Consider the following 22,645-nt stretch of genomic DNA (forward strand, 5'->3'; position numbering starts at 1 on the left):
CTGCCAGTTTTCTCCACTAATATCCTTTTTCTCTTCCAAACCCAACCCAGGATATTACATAGCGTTTAGTTCTGCTTCATTTTTCCCCTTTCTTTCTCCTATTTGTCTCTCATTTTGCTCCAACTTTCCATCCTGTGGTCACATATTGTTTTTCTTTTTCCAGATTTTCTTTCCTTTCTGCCTCTCATTATTTTATTTTATCTGATTATGTCTTGCCACATCTATACACTCAAAAAAAAGGGAAGTATTTTGAAGGGTATTGAACCAGCTTGGGAACTTTTGTAGTGGTTTTGTGAAGAGCTGTTTAGCATGAAATTTTTGTTTTCATTATTGTAGTGTTGTAATAAATTGAGAAAAACTGTAATAAATTGAGAAAAACTGTATATCAATACAACTCCCTTTAGAACCATGACTTAAAAGAGTGTATTTGTTCTTACAGTTACTAGTTGAAAATCCAATTCCCCATAAAATAAAAGGTTTTTGAAAAAACAGATTTAAAAACCAAATTTTAGAACAAATGGAATTTTTAATTGGGGATTTCCATTGTACTCTATACCCTGGAAAATATTAATGCTTGTGATTACATAGATTTCTTGTTGGGCTAGCATATGTTTGTTTTGTAGTTTGCTCTGAGAATTAATCAAAAATGCCACAGTACCAAGATAGAGTCTTAAAGCCAAAGCAACAGGCATGAAATTCAGATTCTGGTAGTAAATTGAAGGCAGGAAACCCAGTATATCAGTAAACAGATACAAAAGGCATTGCATGTGATCAGCCTGAAGACAAAAGACGATTTTTACTGGGAATTTTTTTGAATTTTCAAGTGAGAGATAGGTACATTGAAGTGAAAGTGATTGTGGGAGAAATTGTGAGGAGTAAACAAAATTGTGATGAGGGAAATGACCTTTAAACCATCTCAGTTAAAGATAAAAATGAATACTGGAGAAGTAAGGACCATGAGAAAAAGAAAAATTACATTCTACATTACAGAAACTTAAGGTCTTTCCATTTTATTTTGTTACGAATTATCTGAACACAAATAAAAAGTATCCTATAAACGATAAAATTTAAGTATCGCCAAATGAGGAATAATTTTAAAGCAATGTTATTTTCCCTTAAAAATGGTGGAGAGTCAGTTAACTGGTTTAAGGTGACATACATAAGTGATGATGCAGCTCCCAATGAGCCCCTGGGGACATGCTGTACTGTAATTAGATTGGCACCCTTCACAAAGTCGCTTTCTCGCTTGCTCGCGTGCTGAATCTTTTAATTTGGTTAGCTTATAAGTGGTTCTAAAAAAACCCCACACACATTAAAAAGTTTCCCATCTCATGAACTCTGCAATTTAATATGCATAAAAATTATCACCATCTTTTGCTTATTTTATTTTTTTTCCAAGACACTGATTTTAAACTGATAATTTAAACTAATAGTGCTCACGAAATACTGTACAACTGATCCCACCACGTGGATTACTTTTCTTATTGGGTTTTGATTTGTTTTTCTAAGACCACCAGAGCGTGTACAAAAGAACCAGCGAGTAGGCAAGGTAACAGCAAAACTGCAAGTTTATTTTGGTAACCTAAGGTGTGGGGAAGAGGTCTGTCCGCCTCCGGCAAAGAAGGCCGGCAGAGTCCCCCAGTGGGGCTCTCCAAGGGAGTTCTGGCAGTCCCGACATCCCCACAGGAGTGGGGCTGGGAAGTCCCCGTGGCTCACTGGCCCAGAGCGGCTTTTCTAGGAGTGGGAGGGCAATAGGCGGGGCACGGGCATGTGTGGTGGGGGTGGGGGGGGGCGGCGGATTGACGTCACCTGGCGCATGCCCGGTTGGTCTGCACCGTCCCGGGCGCCGGCTGCATTTTCGCGCGCGTGGGAAGAGTTGGTGGTGAAGAAGAACCCGGAAGTGCGCCATCCTGCCTCCGTTCGTCCAAACAGGTTTCTGCAACAATGGGCCTCTGCTTCATCCTGGAAGGTAGTGCTCATGTGCATGCTTCATTTGGTGAGACATATTTCAAGCAATGTTAGCGCATAGCAGATAGACAACTTTTTAATACACCAAGTGAGGTGTCGGCAACAACAGATGCCTGAGAGAAAACAAAGAAGCTCTCAGGTAGGCTCGATGTTTACCATACAGAATCAATGGGTGAGCAAAATTTCGAAGGAAAAATATATCATTCTCAGCAAACTAACACAAGAACAGAAAACCAAACACTTCATGTTCTCACTCATAGGTGGGAGTTGAACAATGAGAACACATGGACACGGGGCAGGGAACATCACACACCTGGGCCTGTCAGAGGGTGGAGGGCTAGGGGAGGGATAACATTAGGAGGAACACCTAATGTAGATGATGGGTTGATGGGTGCAGCAAACCACCATGGCATGTATATACCTAGGTAACAAACCTGAACGCTATGCACATGTATCCTAGAACTTAAATTATAATTTTTTTTTTAAAGAAATTGTGTGGCTATACCTTACTTTAATTTTTCTCTTTAAATGCAAGGAGAAGATACAGAATAGTGCAGGACTTCCAGGAAGTGAAAAATATTTTTCAGCTAGATGTTGTTTAATGGAAATTGTCAGTGATACCACTTGGGAATGAAAATGTGTGCTATCTGTTTGCAGCATCAGAAGGAAGGCAGCTTTTATTATGCAAGAAAGAGCTGCATGTACCCAGTGAGGCTTGCAGCTTTTATTCTAATTAACCCTGTTCATTGGGTTGGCAATCTTTAACATTCTTTGGGCCAATCTCTAGTGAGAAGTGATGTGATTAATGCTAGGAATCAAGTTATAGGTAGTAGAAATTCATCCTAGGAGCTCACATGAGCATTTCAGAGAAAACTTTAGAGTAGAAGCTCTAAAAATATCAATAGTATGAAAGATAATCAGAATGCAAATGGAGTCATTTGTGTTCAGAAACAAAACAAACAAACAAGCAAAGCTCCTGACAAATACAGTCAGGGAAGTCTGTGAAGAGAAGGTTCTCGTGTTTATATTTCTGATAAGAAAACCATCACAAAAGACCACAAAGCCTGCAACCTTGCACAAACACCATTGTAATATTACACAAAAAAATACTGCTGCAAGGACATCTGCCCCGCAATTGCCTGTTCAACCTCATACTGGTGTCATCCTTGTTATTGATTTGTAGCCAAGGTTAATGATCTTAAAGCAATCATGCAATTCTTCTCATGTTTCCTTTAAAAACCTTAGTCTTCCTTTATATCCTGAATATGTACATAGTTTACTATGGTATGTGTAGTCCCATTGCAATACTCTATTCCCATATAAATAGTGTTTTATTTTAGATAGCCACTCTCTGTTTATTATTTAGGTTGACAATAGAAACATTATCAGTAACCAGCTTTTATCCAATGCTTACTATGTATCAGAACATAGGTATACTAGCTCCTTGCTGCCATGACCAGTACTATCAGTCTAGCCTCATCTAGAAGTGCTTAATCAGTTCAGGCTACTATGACAAAGTACCATAGACTAGGTGGCTTATAAACCACATTCTCACAGTTCTGGAGGCTGGCAGTTCCAGATCAGGTGCCAGCATGATGGGGTTCTGGTGAAGACTCTCTTCTGGGCTACAGATTGTCAACTTCTCATTATGTCCCTACATGGCAGAAAGAGGGATGAAGAACTCTGTAAGGTCTTTTTTATAAGGGCACTAGTTCCATTTATAAGAGCTCTACATTCATGTATTTATCACCTCCTAAAAGTTCTACCTTCTAAAACCATCATATTAGGTGTTAGAATTTCAACTTATAAATATGAGGAGAGCATATTCAGTCCACAGCAGGCAGCTTGATAGAAATGCAGAATCTCAGGCCCCTCCTGACTTGCTTCAAATTCAGCCTTTTAACAAGATCCTCAGGTGATGCACCTGCACATTAAAGTTTGAGAATCACTTCGGAAGAAACTACAAAATTCACCTCAAGATTTATTATTTAATTTAAGAGGCCACATTTATCTCTAGTATAAAGACTAAGTAGGCGTTTCTTGGAGATCCCAATGTATAAATAAATTCACTTGTGAGACTTGTAGATTTTGGTGTGTATCCTCATTACACAGGAGCATGAGCTGCTAAAATGTGAGGTTCCTCACTCAATATTCTAATCTAGTACTTAGTGTAATATTTAGAGATGGGGTATAGTCTGGGTGGTGTAGGCTGTTCTGTCCTCTTGCTTTAACATTTGTATACAGGAAAAGTCATGAGGAAAGAATGGGCTGTGGATGGAATCACAGAAGTAAAGACTGAAGGCAGTTGAAATGAGAGGAGAAAGAAGATGCATTTTTTTGTTTTGAAAACAGTAATGTGCTTAAGAGCAGAGTATGCTGATCTGAGCCTGCAGATACATTTTAATATTGACTGGCAGAATCATTGTCTCCCTTAATGACAACTTCCATGAGTCTCTGCCACTTCCATAGCCTCTTGTGAGTGTGAGTGCATGGGTGAAGAGGGGTGGAGAAAAGAATGGAGAAAAGAATGGAGAAAAGAATGCCACTGATTTTTCATTTAGTCTCTGTCTTCTCTGCAGACCAGAAGGGCAAGCCTTCTTACTCTCCATTTACATTGAACATCTTTAGCTTTGTAATAAACAGATTTTTTTTGCAGCAGTGCTTTTATTGGTAGTTTTTGAAGTAAAAAGTTGCTGCTTTCTCCTCAAATATATTCTGTTTCTATCGACTTAATGGTTTTCTTATTTTTTCCTGGAGTCCCTTCTCGTGTCACTTATTTCCTAGTAATAAGTGTGCATTTTACCTGGAGGCAGCAGCAAAACCTAACTCTGGTCTTCAAGTATACAAGCACTGGGGGAGGTGGTGGGAGGACATTACACGAAAGTAAAAAAAGCAAGAGGAAGTTAGAAATGAAATAAGGTGAATAAATAAATCATGAAAAGGGTAAGGAACACTTAGCCATAACTAGCTGAGAAAAAATGATGGAAAAATTGTTACATGGTCTCAATATTAACTATTTCATGTTTGGATATAAAAGTTTTCATGCCTACTTTTGCTATTATTCCTGACAATCAATGAACAGAACACAGAACACAATTTATTCTGAATTGTAGCAAGTATGGAAGAATATTCCAGCTTTCTTCTAGTTCTTCTTCCTCATCACCTTCTTCTGAAAGAATAAGCTGAGCACCACAACAGAGTGGCTTCTCCGGAAAGATTTATCACATACCTTTGTTCTAACTGGGCTCAAGTCTGTAATTTGGATCTGTTTCATTCTGTCATTACAGAATGAGTGAAAATAGGGCCAAAATTAGCAAGAAAATTTGAGTAGTCAGCAAACCATTATATGCTCAGTTCTTCACATTTATGAAATAAAATTATTTTCTGTATCCCATCTGTCCTGATACAGTGTCATAAATTTGGATTATATGTCAATTATCTAAACTTACTTCTCTGTGATTTCTCCTTTGAATATAAATGTGAATTTTAATTTAAAGTCTTCTTATACACAAAACTTCTCATAAGAACTTTATTTCATCCTCAACAAACATCTTTTTCACCCCCCCCCCCCCCCCAAGGTCATCTGTTTCACCACATCGCTGGAAATAAAGCAGGATGTATGGTTCTATTTAATCAAATTTTATGCTCTGCTGCCTCTATCTTATGGCCTCTGTGCTAATTGATCAAGTTTTCAATTAAAGCCTGCCATCTTTGTTTTAATTCTTTGTTAAGGTTTTTATCCCATTAGATAACTTCACGAGGGCAGAGCTCCCACAAAACCCTCTTATCCCATCATTTTATCTATCCAATGTGGAGTTGCTTTGTGTGGAGAACATACAGTTCTTTTTTACTTCCTCACATTTCTCACAATGAAATTTCTCCTTGGATTGTCTTTGTCTACATTCAGTATCTTTAAATTTTTGATTTATTTGTTCAGGAGGGGATTAATTTACTTCATGTGTTATCAGGGACTTTTTTATTTTAATTCTCCTTGTGCACTTTTCAGTTGTCTTGTTCAGCAGCAATTAAGCAAATTAGAAGCATAGTCTCCTAAGCAGAAGCTAAAAAATGACTCTAGTTAATAAATGGAAGGCATGTGACACCCCCTTTTAGGTAGGGTGCTTCTCTGTGAGGTCTCTCTAATGAGCTCTCACGCTACTTGATTACCAAACCCATTTTGTTATTTCCATAGATCAGTTAAATGCTAACACAAATATATGTAACAGCACATGTGTCTGGTTATACTGATTACGCACTATTACACTTGATAAGCAAAGTTTGCCCCAAAGCTTCAGTAAATCTAATCTACCCTGAAATTTATTAATAGTGTATTTAAATATAATAGTTATTAAAATCAATACTTAAAAAAAAAAAACAAGGAAAATGTGTTGACAGGATCAATGTAAATAAGTTTTGTCTAGGAGGGCTTTGCTCATTGCAAAATGATTCTTAATTCCAAAATGTGGAATTTTAACTTTAAGTTTAATACTTTCAACCCTGCGGGAGAAATTCAGACAACCCCACTTCATGGAAGGCTGTGAAATGCATGACAGGCTGTATTAGAGGTTTACTGTTTCGAGGTTTTACAATATGAAATTCTCAGTTTATGATAATCTTCAAATAAAGCGTGAAAGCCCATAAAATCCATTTCTTTTGCCTGCTTAAGATACAAGGAACAGGCATAGTTTCTTACCTTGGTTTCTGCATCTTTGTTTCTGCATCTTGAACTCAGCTCATGCTCAGTTCAGATTCGGTCCATGGCTCTTGGCACTCTTTCTAAGACATGCTGTTGATCTGTGAGCGTTGGGTTTTGGAACACATAATATTTTGCTTCTACAAATATATTTTAATGATTCAGAACCTAGTGATACTTATAACAAGATTTGTTTATACTTTCACAGGTACTTTAATTTTCACTCACTGCCTGATAAAGATTTTACTTATTGCCTGGATCAAAAATGCCAAAGAGCAATTTTAAAAGATCAGTATGGCTAGAATGCATGGAATATGTGTTGTTAGACATCACACCTTCTTGGAAATTGGAAAACTAAAAAGAGCAACTTGTGAAACAATTTTCAATCACATTCAAGTTTAGGGAAACAATAAAACTCAACTCTAAGCCAATGTGCATTTAAGGATATTTTCTGGAAAGGGATATAGAAAGCTAATTAAGGAATAAGTTGTGTAACCTACTCTAAAACTTTCCTATATTTTAGGTAGATGTATACTTATAAAATTAAACACAAAACAAAAACCCTTAACTGAGCATTTTGCCAAGAGTCCAACTTCCTATTTTGTAAGAATATTCTGAAGTCTCCAGATATAAAACTGCTCAACTATCACAGTGGTTGCTTGCCTTAACGAAAATCATTTTGTTTTAAAAATTTATGATGTGTAGTGGCTGATCAAATTGAACTATATCATATCATAAATTCAAAACCAATTTTGTCTAAGAATGTACACTATCAGTTGAAAAGGCATTTTCCCCTACATTGCATTGTTTTGAAGGCAGAGATTTTCCCCCTTCAGGGTGTAGCAGAATCACTCGGAGATTCAGATTCAATTGATCTGCAGTTGGATCCAGAAATCTGTATTATATGCAGTCCCCCATCATTTCCTCACTCCCCATGTCATTCTGATGCAGCTGTCTATGAAGACCCTCGGAGTACACTGAGAAGAACATGATTTTAACATGTCAATATTCCAGCTTCGGTTGAAGACCTTGAACTTCACCTACTTATTGGAAGATGTTGGAATCTTAATTTATTAGTTGATTTTTTTGGATTACATTACCAAAAACTATTGAATAGCATCTCCCTTTTTCTTTGTAGCTCAATTTCGATTTGTTAATAACCTAGAAAGACACTTCAGCCTGTTTTCTTTTTTGAAAAACTTCGTAAAATGACCATCTTCTCTAATTTTTACTCAAATGAACCTGCTTTTGAAGGGATAAGTGATTTATTTTCTGGGTTTAGGTGATTTGTTGTCTGGGTTTAGGTGCTTGCAGTGGTCCTTATCGGATAAAAAGTGCTATGCTTTTGGGTACACATCCTGTCTTTTCTATTATTTACTCTCATGAAAAAAGCAAATAATTTCCATGCGACTTCCTTAATGTTAACTATAGCTTTATGTGTCTCCTTCATGAAGGCAGGCTGTTTTTCTTCAATGTTTTAATTTGAAATAAAGTGACAGTTGCAGATTAGTTGTGTTAAATCTGCATTTGTGCTGTGGTTCCCTGCTTGCTAGTTTCACTGTAAGCTGGAAGGGTACCATTTATTTCCTTCAATGACTGGGGACAACTTTGGACCTTGGACGCCCAAGTTAATTAACTGGAAGGAGGAGATGAGAGTGGTAGTTGAGAGCTGGCCTTGACTCATGCCCACAGACATGCTGAATTGCATTTCATAACAGGGAGCTGGGGAATCCCACATTCTTATTTTGGATAAAATTCTTGACACTGAATGTGCAACATATTCATGCTTTTCATCCCATTTCTCTACTGCTATATGCAGGTAAATCTCATTGAAGAGCATATTAGAATAGGCCCAAATAGCTCTAAGCATTCAAGTACATGGACATTTCCATTCTTATCTGTTAGTTGAAGGGTACATATAAGAACATCTCTGCAATGCTTTTTTTTTTGGTGGGGGGTGATTGTGTTGGGACTGCTCTTCGAAGAACTTTTCTTTCCAAATAGTCTTGTTAATTAATTATGTTATTCTAAGGAGGTTTTAGATTTGAAATGGCAGGACATCTCAAGGAAGTGGTTGAAGATAAATCCATTAGGTACTCCTTCTCCCCCAGCCCTAGGGCAGCCAGCCTGGCTCCTCTAGTTCCAGCTCCAGGGACAACAATATGGATTTCCAAATCCCAGACTGGAGTTTATCTTCACCATGGAAAATGAGAGGGATATGACTTAAAAAGGAATATGAGGCTTATTTTCTTAAGTGCTTCCCCAGAGAACCTATGTTCAGACCCTCATTTCCTTCTGAGCTGTTTCAACTCTTTGAACTTCTGAGAGGAAACTATATAATGACAGGGGAGAGTGAAACTAGGGAAGTAAGGGAATGCAAATGCCAGGGAGAACTGCAGATCCTCAGAATAGGGTTTTCTGCCTTTCTAAGGATGGTGGTTTATTTTGTCCTGTATTTTCCCATTTGAAGTGATTTGGAAGAAAGATGTTGGTAAACAATAGTATGAATTTGAAGGAATCTTTCATTCAGCAGTTTGTCAAAAAGCATAAAGATTAAATGTTATGTTACCCTAAATTCAGAAATGTCAAACCCTCCTTCAATAACACAGTGGATGGAACTAGCCATGGTCTTGGGATCAGAAGAGAAGCCAAAGCTGGCTAAGCTTCTGATCTCCATGTTCTTGGGATCAGAAGAGAAACCAAAGCTGGCCAAAGCTGGACAGTGTACTAGGCAGGTCAGTTTATTTCTACAAGGCTCGCTTTTTCATCTATAGAAATGTACTGCCATGATCCTTCATGGTTCTTAGCCCTAAAAGTCTAAGATTATAAATAGAAACTGATTATTTCTCCTACTTCTGAGGTTGATAAGGGCTTCTCCAGAATAGATGCTTGCTTACATGTTTCCTCTGAGATCAGAGGCACCAGCCCTAATGCAGTGTGCATGGGTAAGCCCTCAGTTGGTTTGTGAAACCAGAAGTACTCACACACATCTAATGGATGAGTGCTTATAAGCAGTTTCTGGGGATCACAGGTTTTTGGTTTTTTTGTTTATATTTTTTAAAATCAGATTCTAAAGGGAACTTATGACCCCAAACAATTGCCCTAAAAGGGAAAGTATTAGAGAGCCTATGAGATCCTTCTAGACAAGACCGGACAGGAGTTGAAGTGGTTAGGCTGATACTTTCCTACTTCTTTTCTGGTATAAGCCAGAATTCAAAATAAAAGCTTGCAGGAGATATTATTATCTTAATGAAATTCTAAAACATATAATGCCAGAAAGCAAAAATGTATTCAAACCAAGCAAATCAAACAACCTCCCCAATGATGGCTATATGTCAAAAGTACACAGACGCCACCAAAAGAGCTCCCCATGGCCAATGTTAAAACAGTCTGGGCAACAACATTGATATAGTATTGGATTATAATCCAAAGTACAAAATAAAAATCCATAAGTCTTATGCTGCCTAAGTAAAAGATTGGACAAGTAAATACATTTGGAACAATAGGCAAATCTCCTGTGATTTTCAAATAATTAATGTAGGTACTCAACGCTTTAGAAGATAGAGGCTATTTTCCCAGTTCTTAAGTGGAGGCTAAGCATAGGGACTTTCTCCCAAAGAATTCAGTATGGGAACTGGATAAAAAATTAACTTTACAGCGGAGAAACTTGAAAAATTGTATCTGAAGCCAAATAATCAAGGTTGACATCAACAGTGGTATGTCATATTGATAGTATATGCCCTTGATATTATGTGATGAGAATAGTCATTTACTTCTGTGCTCTTCCTCCAAAAAACACATTACCCCTGCCCAATAATGAGAAAAAAATAAGACAAATCCCAATTAACGTATATCTGCAAGACACCTGACCAGTAATCCTCAAAACTGTCAAGGTCATAAAAATACAGAGTGTCTGAGAAACTGTCACAGCCAGAAGGGCCTAAGGAAACATGACTACTCAGTGTAATATAGTATCCCAGAAGAGAAAAAAGAACAAAGAAAACCTAAGATCATCTGCATATCATATGGACTGTAGTTGAAAAAAATATTGTGTGTGTTTGTATGTATGTATGAACACATCTCTGCAAATGTAATAAAGTTTATTTGGAATGTGATATTGTGCCATCATTAAGGGCAGACTCTAGAGGCTGATTTCCAGGGTTCAATTCCGGGCTCTGTCAATAATTTTTAGCTGTGTAGCTTTGGGTAGTTATTTGACATCTCTCTTCCTCAAACTTTTAAATTGTGAAGTTAATACATATAAATATTTTAGGATAGTATCTAGCCCTTAGAAGATTTCTTTGTTCATTATTACTACTTTTTATTATTTATTTATTTATTTTTTAGAGACAGGGTCTTGCAACATTGCCCAGTCTGAACTAGAACTTCTGCCTCAGACGCCCAAGTAGCTGGGACTACAGGCATGTGCCATCATGCACAAATGTTCATTATTATTCTTATTAACTGGAAAAATGAAATAATGTGAAAATATGAGCTTATATATCTGCCTATACAGGAACACTTGTGTTGAATCATAATGATTATAATTAACATTTACATAGTGTTTTATAGTTTGTAAAATAATGACATAAAAATATATGTGTGTGTGTGTGTATATGGAGCTTCACAACATCACTATAAGCTATTTTGGTACAATACAATCTCCATTTTACAGATGGAGAAACCAGTTCAAAGAAGTTAAGCTGCTTTTTGGAGATCATAGGTAAATGCCAGAGTGGGGATGACATATTCTGATTTCAAAGCCCAGGTTCTTTAAAGTGTGTAAGGCTGCCTTTTAGGAAATATCAACTCTCCTGAAGTTTTAAATTAAAAGAAGTCCTGAAGATATTGCTCCAAAGTTTTGTTTTCAACATTTTATCACATTATTTTTCACAGCACCCTTACAGTGATAAAAGAATAAACACTGACTTCTATATTTTCCAGATGAAAAAGCATGGCTCTAAAACTTTTGTTCTTTTCACATCAAGAATTCGTTAGAATCTGTGAGAAAATCTACCTGAAAGTAGAACAAGTTTTATTATTTGCTCCAAAAAGAATATGTGCTATGCTCTATGCTAGAAGTTATAGGTGATACAATAATGAATACATTAAAATTATTGTCCTCAATTATTTGTCTATGTATTGTTTGATTCTTCTTTTCATCTAAACCTAAATTAGGCAATATATTTCTCATATATATTCTATGATTAGTTTAATGTATCATAACGTGATTGTATTTTTAACAACCAAATATTAGACAAAAGGTAACTGTGAAGATTTTAAGTTTCAAAAAGACAGATCAAATTTGTACAGTAAAAATTTTGCTGTGTTAAAAAGAACATAAAAAAACAAAGTTGTATAAAAATAGGACTTTTGAAATTATATACATGCATTTGTATATAATTTACTATCAATATATTTGTTTATAAAATAAGTATATGTGGCATTCTCAGACCATGTATGAGTATACTGTGCAGAAACAGAATCTTGGAGGAATCTGAATAGGGGTGTTTTGCGAGAACAGCTAAGGGAAGAGGGAAACCCTATTGGCAATAAGTCACATATTTGTTAATTATTGTGTAATGAATTGCCCCCAAACTTAGTGGCTGAAAGCAACAAAAAATAATTTCCCAGTTTCTGTGGATAATGAATCTGGGTGCAGGCTCCAGTTGAAGGTTTCTTATGAGTGAGGTTTCAGTAAAGGTGTCAGAGTTGGGGCTGTGGTCTGATCTGATGGCACAGTTAGGGAAGGATCTGCTTCCAAGTTTGTACATGTGGTTGTTGGAAAGATTCAGTTCCTCACTGACTGTTGAGATCCTCAGTTTCTCACTGACAGTTGGCAAGGGACCTTCCTTAGTTCCTTGACAAGTGTGTTTACCCTTGGGCAGCACATGGTGTGGGAGCTGACTTCCTTCAGAACATGACAGCAAGTAGGTGATCAAGAAAATCAGTCATTTTATAACTTATTTCTGGAAGTGACATAACATCACCTCTACCTCTTTTTTTCTTTTTCTTTTTTTGGTTGAAGTTCATTATTAGGTCCAGCACATATTCAAGGGGAAAGGATTGCACAGGGCATGCATAGCAAAAGGTGAGAATCACTGTGAGTCATCTTAAGGGTTGCCTATCACACATGCGTAGTTTGTATAATGAAATATTGGAAAACACTGAAGGAAAGTTATCTTGGCCTAGGAATACATGAAGGTAGGGGGAGGGGGAGGCTCTATGAGCCCAGCTGACAGGTTGTATCCCAGATGTCTGGGTGGGTCATAGCAATGTGGTGTCTCTTGTCTAGTTGCAGTATACAGAGTTGAGAGATATGTCAAAGCATGGATAGCTATTTAAGCAAACTCATTGACTCTTATTCCTCTTATTTCTGGGCACACAACTTAGATCTTTCTTTGAAGGTAGGTGTGGACATGTGACTGATTTCTAGCTACAGCAATGTAAATAGAAGTTATGTGCAACACATTCAGGCAAGCACTAAAGTCTCCCATGCACAATCTTCCATGTTTTTTCCACTTCAGCATGAAAAGAATAGAGATGATCTGAAGTGTGACTTTTTAAGATCCAAGTTCAATATGGTAGAGCCTGAGAGGAAGGCAGCCTTGGCACATGACAGGAGAGAGTCAACTACTGATCAAAAACATCATGTGAGAAAGAAATATATTTCTTCTGGATTAAGCCACCGATGATATGCAGTTCACTGATTATAGGAGTTAGCATTACTCAAACTACAAGAGCCAGATTATCTGAAGCAGCAATCCTGAACCAAGCAGTTAAGCTCCTACAATGCAAAAGAAAACCAGAAATTTAAGAAGCTGGCTGAATTAGCTTTTAATCCAAAATGTCTAAGATGGTTCTTGGCATAAAGTAAGTTCTTTATAATTTTGGTTAAATGATAGATACTGACTCAAGTTAGTCAGTTATTAAAGGGAGCTGATACATGTAAGGTTTATGAGATAGCAGAATTAATTTGAGCCTAGAGCAATACCCTAAATAAAATTTGAGATAATAATATTTTGGTTTTGTTTTGTTTTGCAGTTGTTAATGTGTTGCCTCTGGTTTGGGAATTTGGAACTAATTAAACACGTAAGAAAATGAAAGGCCCCCGTTAAGAGCTTTAGAGTGACATATTAGATTTAAGAGCAAGAAATTTAAGAGGCACTGACAGCACCAATAAATTTAGTTTACTAAATACTTACCTTCTGCAGTCAGCTTTTATTGTGGGCCCAGATATATTACAACTCTGCAGTTCCCTGAAGCATCTTAAAGACTTTTGATTCCTTTATAGGTCATATAATATTTTGTACACTGGATCTATAGTGTGTGTTTATTCTCTCCCATGTTTGTTTAACTGTCATGTATTGAGCACCTACTATGTGCAAGGGAATATTGAGATGTATGGGCTGTATCTTTGAGGAGTTAAGTCTAAGGAATTTAAGGAAAACAGATGTTATCTGTTTATAGGCATGCTTTAAGGGGTAGCATCTAAAGTGCTAGCATTAACAGCATAATACTTATAAAAGAAATATAAATAAAAATAACAAACATTGATGTTAATATTCATCTAATTTTCCCAATTATTACTACATCTCTTGCTCCCAAACTCTGTATATTCACATTCACAAGATACTTTTTCCTTTTTAAAATTCTTTTCTAGTGTATTTTCTTATACATTTTTCCATTTGGTTTGTTGCTAAAAAAGAAAGAAAATGACACATACCAAGCACATGGAGAAACTTCCTGTGTTGTTCTAATGACATGTTGTAATTCTATAACCAGCAAACTTTTGCTTCTTTGTATGTGGCAAATGATAAATCTCAAGGAGCCCGACATCTGGCTGGCATCATGGGGCAGAGCAGGGCAGTGCAGGATCTCTGTAGCCTGGACAATCTGGAAGAGGGAGGTGAAGCATTTAAGAAGGAAGGCCTCTCTGTGAACCGAAACATGTCCTGTGGGTTTTCAGAACAGTCACGGTCATGCTGAGGACCAAGATTTAATGGAGCGAAGGAAGGCAGCTCCTGTTTGATAATTGCTCTTCTATATTTATGCCACTTCTTTATTTTGTTGTTGTTATTGTTGTTGTCGTCGTTGATGCTGCTATTTCCTCTATAGCTCTCTAAGCCCCTAGTTCATAGCCAGTACCTTGAGCACTTATGTCATGCCTGGCACTGGTCTAAGTACTTCACTTAACATTATCTTATTTAATACACATAGAAATTCCATAGGGAAAATATTTCTGTCGTCTTCATTGTACCAAAGCAAGAAGTAAGTGAAGGTAGGTCTAACTGTTGCATCTCTAGTAAATGATGTGGTAGTGTGATTTTCATGGCTTGCCTCTTGATAACTTTACTTTCTGAATATTACTCCTTCCTTTTCCTAAAATTCTTTTGGCTATTAAGTTTGAGAATTTCTCCAAATACCCAAACTTAATCAAATCACCTGTTGATCTTGATAACTTTATTTTTTTCTCTCTTCATTAGTAATTATAAGGAATTTAGAAAATAGAGATAAGCAAAAGAAGAAAACAAAAACCACCCACAACTCCTTCACCCAAGAGCAAACAGTGTTATCACCTTTGGTAGGTGTGAAATACATATTAACACGTGCAACTGGCATTCACTGGACATCTCTTATATGTTAAGTCTGTACAGATATAGAACTTTGTGAAACTTTTTCAACTTTCAAGTCACAGATACACATTCATGCTAATTCAACCAATGATCTAGAGAAATATAGAGAAACAGAAAATGTCTCAGTAGCTATATAGCTTGTTTTGTGAAACTGGAACATAGTTTAGGAAGCAAAGACAACTAGTTATTTAATATTAATTCTAGGTAACATCTCCCCAACGTTGCTGTTCCCTATGCTATAAGTCCACAATTTCTTGTGAGCATTTTCACAGCCTTCTCTTCTCCTATTGTACATTTTCTTTTGTCACCAAAGAAATGTCTTCTCTCCCCACCCCTCTTCATTGCTGTTTCTTTTTCTTTTTCTTTTTCTTTTTTTTTTTTTAGACAGGATCTTGCTTTGTCGCCCAGGCTGGAGTGCAGTGGCACGATCTCGGCTCACTGCAGCCTCCACCTCCTGGGTTCTAGCAATTCTCCTGCCTCAACCTCCTGAGTAGCTGGGACTACAGGCACATGGCACCACACCTGGCTTAGTTTTTTATTTTTAGTAGAGACGGGGTTTCACCACATTGGTCAGGCTGGTCTCAAACTCCTGACCTCAGATGATCCTCTTGCCTTGGCCTCCTAAAGTGCTGGCATTACAGGTATTGCGTTTTCTTGAATGTAACTTCTTTTGCCTCAAGATGTCTGACTAGTGTCTTTTCTCAATATGTATCTCTTTTTCCCTTTATCTTTCCGTTATGTTTTTCTCTGAGTAGTTTACATTTAAACCCTCCAAGATATGACCTGATTGACTGGCCAAACACCATTTAGGCTAGTGTAGAACATCCCTAGTGATTGGAGGTCTCATACCAGATTACACTCAGATAGAGTAGAGTTATCTTGGATTGGCTCAGAGTCCTGGTTTACAACTGTTGGTCCAGCATAATTAATAGCATCTCTTTTCACTGTCAAAATGTTCCCAGTTTGTATGATAAGTCATATTATTATCTGGCTCATATGCTACTGGTTAGACAGTAAAGGACTGGCTATCAGTTCTTCAATAATAGATCCAAGAGAGAAAAAATAAGTGAAACTGCCATATTAAGATTATCCTAATTAGACTGATAACAAAGAGACAAAGAATTAATTATCAGAATTCTAATTGAATAACATGATTAGTAAAATAGAATTAACTATTATTTGTAGACAGCATAGAAGCAGGATATGGAAATGCACTTGCTTTTCAAGTGTACTCGAACCCTTTTCAAAAGGATCACACGCTGGAATGAAAATGTATTCAAGCGATTTTTAAAAGCTGATATCCTACGGGTTACACTTTAGGCTACAATACATTAAAAATAGAAACAAATAATAAAAATGGAATTAAAATGAGTCAAATGCATAAAAACTTTTTAAAAGTATTTTTACAAAGTGCCTAGGTCAGGGAAGGAACCCAAAGCAAGAAAATGTAATGAAAATATACATTCAATATGTTTTAAAAGTATGGAATGCTGCCAAAATAGCACTTAGTAAACAATTTATCACTCAAAATTCCACAATTTATACAGAAGTAAAGAATAATAATAACAAAAAAAATGAACTAAGCCTCTACCTAACATATTCAGGAAAACATTAAAACAACATGCCAAAAGGAAATAATAAAAAATAAAATTGAAAGTATATGGGGAAAACAATACAAAAGGAATCCAATTTACAATAAAGTAAACATTTAGTAAATATTTAGGAATAAATTACAAAGCTACAAATGATGCAAAAAACTGCTGAGGTTTATTGCGAGAATATTGAAATAAACAGAGAGGCAGACTATATTTTCTGAATATAAAGACTATCATATTCTAAAGATGTCAGATGTTCCCAACTTTCATTATAGCTTTGGTACAGCCTCAGTGAAAGCATAAACATGACTGTATAAATGACAATTCTAAGAATGCATCTGGGAGCATAAATAGGTCAGAATAATCAGAGTTTTCTGAACAAGAATTGAGACTTAGTAAATGTCTGTGTCTAGAGTAAAATGAAAATAATAAAACCAAAGCTTCCTTTTCATGAAAATAAAACAAAATAAATAAACGTCAGGTATATTGAAATTTTAAATACAAAATTTTATTTTATAGAAACAAAGAAAAAAATGACTGTTGACTAGAACGTTATTGTGGTCACTTTGTAAGCAGAAAAGTGATAGAAAATACCCAAATGGGAAAAGAACCACAGATTATACTACAGCTCTTAGCTTCTGTTAAAAAAAATTGCAACTGGCCGGGCGCAGTAGCTCACGCCTGTAATCCCAGCACTTTGGGAGGCCGAGGCGGGTGGATCATGAGGTCAGGAGTTCACGACCAGCCTGGCCAAGATGGTGAAACCCCATTTCTACTAAAAATACAAAAATTAGCCGGGTCTGGTGGCAGGTGGCAGCTACTCAAGAGGCTGAGGCAGGAGAATCACTTGAACCCATGTGGGAGAGGTTGCAATGAGCTGAGATCGCCACACTGCACTCCAGCCTGGGCAGCAGAGTGAGACTACATCTCAAAAAAAAAAAAACAAAAATAGAAAGAAAAAAAAAAAGTTGCAAGCTAAATTAAAAACTGCAGATAAATTGCAACTAAATTAAAAACTTTCAGAAAAAGTGAAAAAAAAAAACCTTTAAATCAGTATTATATAAAATGTTTGATTAGCATTTTGAGAAAATTCTGGACAATATAGCAATTAATTAGAGGATGTTATAAAAGAGTTACTTAGCTCAACAGACATTTATTGAACAACTAACTTCTCAGGATAATAGAAAAAATATTATCACTGCCCTCAAGGTGCTTTGGAGCTGTTAACCAAGCAAACATGATCAAGACTTGCAAATTAGGAGAGGACTATTAATATATTTTATACCTATTTAACTGGAATAATAAGAATTAAATATAAATCCTTAATATAGATGATTTTTTTTTAACTGATTTATTCCCATTTCAGGTATCAATTCTCAAAATCTATTTAAATTTTTGTAGTTTTAAAATTTCACCATAGTCCACATTAGCTGTTGAAAAATTCAGGAATGTATATTAGCAAAAAGAAAATATTGCTAATAACATCCAGTAATAAGTATAGTTAATATTTTAGTGTACATTCTTTCCAAATTTTTAATGCATATGTATTTACTTATCAAAATAGGATCATAAAGTTATGTTTGTAATCTGTCTTAATATTTTATTATATAAGTATTATTCATATTACTCATACTTGCAAGTTATAATTTTCCTTTAATCAAATTCCCTAGTAAATATATACCATAATGTGTTTGACTAATCTCCTTTTGTTGGTTGTTTCCAGTTTTTTCTTTTTTATCTAATTCATTCATCTAGTAAGTACTTATTCTATTAATTCTCCTAGGTTTTGTGAACAGAGTAATGAACACAGCAGTTGTTGTGCCTTTCGCCGTAAGATTTATATTTTAGATTGTTGTGTTGTTCATCTGTGCTCATTGGTTGCAACTTGATGAGGCATGCCCACGTGGGAACCACATCCCATTTTGCAGCAGTATGCTACCTTCCAGAGGGAACGCTGCCACCATCTCCCACCTCTACCTGTGGACCACAAAGCTTAGGCTCTCCCGCTTCTCTGATTTTACTGAACCTCTCACTAAAGGCTAAGAGAAATGTCTGACGTCACATTAGAGTCTTCTTTTATTCTAGCCTAGGGCTGAATTTGATGAATTTGAGTTGTTTCCTGTCTTCAGGAAACTGTTAAGATCCAATTCATCATGGCTAACTTCTTTTTTTCCTTGGTCATCACCAAAAATGTGATTTCTTGCAGGCATCAAATTGATTCCCACACGTACTGTATTTTTCAAATTCTCAGTGGTGCCTTTCTCCTACCTCAACTTCCTGCCTCTCTCCATCCTCCCAAACCTCCTCACAGTGCCCTATTAATTTATCACTGTGTTATAAATAAGTTTACCTATATCCATAGACACTTTTCACATGAAATTTTTATTTCATTGTTTTGAGGCAACCACCACCAGCCTCATATAGGCTGCCTATTTTCTCCAATACTTAATTATCTTAAGGATGGATGTACAATTAGTGTTTGCAGGGTCATTACCGTATATCATTTTACATTTTCTTTTGACTTCCCTCCCTTAGGCAATAATTCTAATTTGTTTAATTTGTGTTTGTAAGTGTTATTGTAAAAAAAACATGCTTTCTGGTGTATATCAGTTTTTAACATATTAAAAAGTATTATGTTAGATATTTCATTCTGTTCTTTTTTCCAGTTAGTACTACATTCTTAAGATTCCTCAGTGTGGCTATGTAGAGTATCTACTCTCTTTTATCTTACCCTTGCATATTACTCAATAAAGTTTATATTTCATATTATGCCTATTTTCTCTACCAGTAAGGAGTGTCCAGATTCCCTCCAACTACCTGCCAAGTCACATAATTCTGCAATAAATGTCTTTTTACAAATGCCCCTTAAGGAATTTTGTGAGACTTTCTTTGGGATGCAAAGAACTAGAAACTGAATGGCTGAATAATAGGGTGTAAATATACCTAACATGGCTAAATATTGCCAGATTGCCCTATCACTAGCTCTACTATAAGAAGGTTCCTATAACTCATACTTCTTTTCCATTTTTTGTATTATTCAGGGTTTTTTTTTTTTTTGGTTGTTTGTTTGTTTGTTTGTTTGAGATGGAGTCTCACTCTGTCGCCCAGGCTGGAGTGCAGTGGCACGATCTCAGCTCACTGCAAGGTCCGCCTCCTGGGTTCAAGCCATTCTCCTGCCTCAGCCTCCCGAGTAGCTGGGACTACAGGCGCCCGCCACCATGCCCGGCTAATTTTTTTTTTTGTATTTTTAGTAGAGACGGGGTTTCACCATGTTAGTCAGGATGGTCTCAATCTCCTGACCTTGTGATCGTCCTGCCTCGGCCTCCCAAAGTGCTGGGATTACAGGCACAGGTTTTGTTTTTTTTTTTAATTTTTACAAGTCTAAGAGATTTAAAATGTTATTTCATTTTGCTTTTGTATTCCATGGATTAATAATGAATTTGAACATCTTTTTCTATATTGTCAGCCTCTGAGTTTCTTCTTTTGAGTTATATCTTCACAACTTTTGCTTGTTTTTTTTTTTTTCTTTTGGAGAGATTCTGTGATTTTTTGTTGTTGTTGAAATAGAGAAGTTTGTAGTGTAATTTTGATATGAATCCCTTGTAAATTTAGGATTTAAAAAAAGTTTATCCCATTTCATCATGTAGTAATTAATGCTTTTCTTCAAGTCTTTTGTCTTACAGAAATCTTTATTTTTGATAGAATCAAAGGATTCATGTTTTTGCTTTATGGCTTTCGTTTTGGGAGTTTTGTTTAAAAATTCTTTTTAATTTCTAACTTTATATTTCATACTAAATTTATTATCACATCTTTCACATGTAGATTGTTAATTCACTGGAATTTTATCTTTTTATGTGGTATCAGGTGGAGGTCTAGTTTCACTCTTCTCTGTAGGGTGAACTAGTCTATCAAAACCACTGTGGTAGTCAGCCTCTACAACAGGCTCCAGTGATCCACACTTTATGGTATTTACTCCTTTGTTTAATCCCTTCCCGGTAAGAGTGGGCTGTAACCTAGTAATTTGCTTCCAACTAGCAAACCATGGCAAAAGTTGTGTGACGTCACTTCTGAGGTTAGGTTCTAAAAAGTCTGAGATTTCTGTCTCGTTTGCTCTCTTCTTGTTTTTTCTTTTTCCTCTGGGGAAACTCTTTCCTCTGCCATGTTGTAAGTTGTGCTAAGAAGAGGGCCACATGACAAGAAACTGATGCAACCAATAGCCACTGAGGACCTGAGGCTTGTCAGCAGCCATATAAGACAGCTTGGAAGTAGATTAAAATGACTGTAGGCCTGACTTCCACCTTATTTGCAGCACTATGAGAGACCCTAATGAAAGGATTCACCTAAGCTGCAGTTGAACTCCAGACACTTAGAAACTGTGAGATAATAAATGGTTATTGTTTTAAGTTGCTAATGTTGGGGGAGTTTGTTATGTAGCAGAAATCTCTAATACACCATTTAATTAATTTATTGTCTTTTTTTATTGAATTGTATGTAACCACGTCATTGAATCATTAATTCTACTCATTTATTGCTATAGATTTGCTGTGTGCCCATATATAATATAGTATTTCCCCCTGCTTCACCTTCTTTTTATTTTAAAGTCAACTTTGGTATTTGTTAATCTTTCTTCTTCATACTTTTTAGAGTAAGTTCACTGAGTTTTTGAAATATAGTTAGAATTTAATTTAATTTGCATCAAATTTATTGATAAATATGCAAAATTTTTAACTTTATTTCACTATGATCTCATCCATGAATATGGAATGTCTTTTCACTTATTCAAATCATGATCAGTTTCCTTTATTGGAATCTGAAAGTTTTATCCATAGAAATCTTGTATATTCTTTAGTAAGTTAATTCCTGGAAAATTCATACATTTTGTTATATTTTATAGTTGGTTGTAAAGAAATGCTAATACAACCACTATGAAAAACCGTATGGAGATTCCATAGAGATCTAAAAGTAAATCTACCATTTGATCCAGCAATCCCACTCCTGGGTATCTACCCAGAGGAAAAGAAGTCATAACCCGAAAAAGATACCTACACCCACGTTTATAGCAGCACAATTCATAATTGCAAAAAATAGAGCCAGCCCAAATGCCCATGAGTCAATAAGTAGAAAAAGAAAATGTAGTACACACACACACACACACACACACACACACACACACACAAACATATCATAGAGTATTACTTAGTCATAAAAAGAAACAGTGGCATTCACAGCAACCTAGATAGAATTAGAGAACATTATTCTAGGTGAAGTAACTCAGAAATAGAAAACCAAACATCGTACATTCTCACTCATAAGTGGGAGCTAAGCTATGAGGAAGCAAAGGCATAGGAATGATACAATGGACTTTGAGGACTCAAGTAAAAGGGTAGGAGTGGGTGAGGGATAAATGACTACACATTGGATACAGGGTACACTGCTCAGGTGATGGGTGCACTGAAATCTCAGAGATCACCACTAAAGAATTTATTCATGTAACCAAACACTACCTGTTCCCTCAAAAGCTATTGACAAAAAAGTAGAAAATAAAACTTTCTAACTAAAACAACAACAAAAACCCAGAAATGCTATTGCTTGTGGTCGTTAATTCTTTTATCCTGCAAGCTTGCTGACCTCCCTTAAAGTGATTGTCTGTTAGCTGTCAGAATAAGATAATAATTAATAGTTTGTCTACCTGTTGATTCTGTTTTCTCTTCTAATATTTATACCATGTTGCTTGTTTTCTTCCTGTTTTTATT

The 22,645-nt window shown here is 36.1% G+C and overlaps 1 long non-coding RNA gene across 1 annotated transcript in view; it reads left to right on the forward strand.

The window, feature by feature from the left end:
• Positions 1-1,840: 1,840 nt before the first annotated feature.
• The window catches only part of LOC111541795, a 53,909-nt gene continuing 33,104 nt past the window's right edge, over positions 1,841-22,645 (forward strand). The window contains exon 1 of the long non-coding RNA XR_002731367.1: positions 1,841-1,969. This is a non-coding gene — a long non-coding RNA (uncharacterized LOC111541795). The remainder of the gene's footprint in view (positions 1,970-22,645) is intronic.

Source organism: Piliocolobus tephrosceles, chromosome 2, assembly GCF_002776525.5.
Source record: "Piliocolobus tephrosceles isolate RC106 chromosome 2, ASM277652v3, whole genome shotgun sequence".
Lineage (NCBI taxonomy): Eukaryota > Metazoa > Chordata > Mammalia > Primates > Cercopithecidae > Piliocolobus > Piliocolobus tephrosceles.